A 2,807-nucleotide genomic window follows, 5' to 3' on the forward strand; every position below is an offset into this window, starting at 1 on the left:
CGAATACTTTTCTATCTTTCTTATCTTCCAGATAATCAGTTGTCAGACTTTCCACCCTGTCCATTTTGTGAAGTGTATAGACCTCTTCCACTCAGAGGAAATAAATAATATATTTTTTATTATTATAGATTTTTTCTTCCAAAAATGTTGGTTTTGTTTGTTTTTACTATTGAAAAATTTTATCTATTAGGCCTTCAGTCTATTTTGAAGTGATTCTTGAAAAAATGCTTTCTTTAAGTTGCTATGAAAGTTCTGCTGAGACTTTATCCCCAGGCTTCTGATATTTTCTCTTGATGTCGGGGGATGAGCAGCTCTAGTGCTCTGGCTGATATTAACTCATGGCTTTGTTTTTTATTTTCTCTTCTGAAATTTAGCCTTTCACTCTCCTTTCACAGTGGTTACCAGACTCCTACCAGCCTCTCACACTTTAAATTCTCCTCCATCACTTACCTCCCTGGGGTTTCCACTCGAGTAACTTTCTATTTCTTCCATCCTTCACCGTGGCTACCTTGTCTTGCCTCGTGTCCTTGGAGATCATTTTACAAATCAGCCTGAAAGGTTCTCCACAGTCATTGGACAATAGCAGAAAAAACTCAATGCTGGGGAGCTTTATAGCAGATCTTTCAATATTGTAATGTGATTTCTATCCCTGGACAATTTGGAGAAGTGCTGGTTGTTAACAGTCTGCAGGCATGTGCAGGGAGGTTCAAAGGATTAGATCTTGGAATCCTGAGACCAAGGGCGTAATAAACTATGCCAGCCAATTTCATTTACAGCAGGGCTGCCATCTCTCTGTTCCTGAACAAAATTCTTGATTTAACCACACGGATATCCATTATCCTAAAAATTCTTCTTATCTACAGCAGTACTGCTCACAGAAACCAATGTTAAACTAGTTTTCCAACTGATATGATGATGTATTACCATAACAAGAATTGTACAAATTAAAGCATATTGTGTCTGTTAGCTATGCATCTCTCACTGTGACTCTAATTTGCTAGAAAGTTAGAAGGAGAAAAAGCAAACCCAAACCAAAACCTAAGAGGTATGATAAGTAGTAACCTGTGAATGATGCACAATTTTCTATACCACATGTGACCAAACAGAATTATTGCTATCTTTACCACAATTAAGATCAGAGAAATCGCAAAGATTTTAATATTGTCTTGGTTTTTTATATGTCAGAACTACCTTCAGAAGGCTGGGAATTGCATTTCTCTTAAAGATATAGAAACTAGTAGATGCAGGGAATTACGGTGATAAACAAACATAAAAATCACAATAGTAACATCAGTGTTTTGATTCTCACACCCAGCAATTAAGTTTCTGTGGATCTAGTAACCTGTTTTCTTTTCTTTCATTGGATATTTTATATATTTACTTTTCAAATGTTATCTCACCTTTAGGTTCTTCCTCCCCTCCCATGGCTTCTATGAGGATGCTCTCACTCCCCCACCCACCCACTCCCCACCTCGAGACCTAGCATTCCTCCTACAGAGAAGTGAGCCTTTGTGGGGCTAAGGCCTCTCCTTCCGTGGAATGTCTGACAGGCCATCCTCTACCACGTATGTGGCTGGAGCCATAGGTGCTTCCACGTGTATTCTTTTGGTTGGTGGTTTGGTTCTATGGGCTCTGGGGTGTCTGACTGGTTGATGTGCTGTTTCTTCCCCTTGGATTGCAAAGTCCTAAGTTCCATCAGTCCTTTCTCTAACTCATGTTTGGTCCCTATACTCCAGTCCTGTGTTGGCTGAAAACATCTGCCTCTGTATTTGTCGGTCTCTGGCAGGCCTTTCCAGGCTCAGGCTTCCTGGCAAGCACTTTTGCATCAACAATAGAGACTGGGTTTTGGTGGCTGTATGGGATGGATCTTCATGTGAAACAGTCTCTGGATGGCCTTTCTTCCTCTCTGCTCCACTCTTGTTCTGTATTTTCCTTCAGACAGGAGCAATTCTGGGTTAAAATTTTGGAGATGGATGGGTGGCGTCATTCCCTACTGGGTTTGGGGGTTTACCCTAACCTCTCAATATGGTCTCTGGGTTCTTACTCCTCTTTGTGGGTTTCTTTAATCTCATCCTGTTGTCTAGAGACCTCTTGCTTTCCTGGCATCTGGGTTTCACTGGTGAAAACTACAGTTACCATACTACATTGTTATACCTCTGTTCAAATTCTGTTCTCTATGCTCTTACTTTTCTTTCTGTAATTCATGTCACATTAAGGAGTTCTTTTTACCTGATAATGAATTGTCCTCTGGGTCTTTCATTCTGTATAGATTCCAAATGCTAAAGGCTGTACTGAATCACAGTGATATAAGAAATGAACTCGCACAAACTTCCACAAGTAGAGACAGGTCCATCATAAAAGTACTAGAAAGTTGCTGCCTGTTTCTTGTTGTATTTGATGAAATCAAAAGATCTTTGGTAGAATGCTTTGATTCCAGCTTTCTCTATAGACGATCTTGCTAGGGTTCTTTGAGAATGCATTATACCTCTGCTCCTGTTATAGGACAAGGAAGTGCTAGCATAATGGGAAGGCCAGAGGCTCAGTTAGAATTGGCTGTTGCTTTAGATCTGGGTGAATCTGTGGCCAAAAAGATAAAGTAGAGGTGCAAGGAAAAACAGATGTAGATATATTCTAAAAGGTTAAATTTCACAGCATGTAGTAACTTGCTGAAACCAGATATAAAAGGAAAGGCAGTTTTAGGATGATTCATTAATTCATTGGTTGGGGAATTGAGTACAGAGTTCCATTCAGTTAAAAGCTTACAGAATGGGGACATGTGCTGGTTCACTGCATAAAGTCTGAAAAGC

Source organism: Rattus rattus, chromosome X, assembly GCF_011064425.1.
Source record: "Rattus rattus isolate New Zealand chromosome X, Rrattus_CSIRO_v1, whole genome shotgun sequence".
Classification (NCBI taxonomy): domain Eukaryota; kingdom Metazoa; phylum Chordata; class Mammalia; order Rodentia; family Muridae; genus Rattus; species Rattus rattus.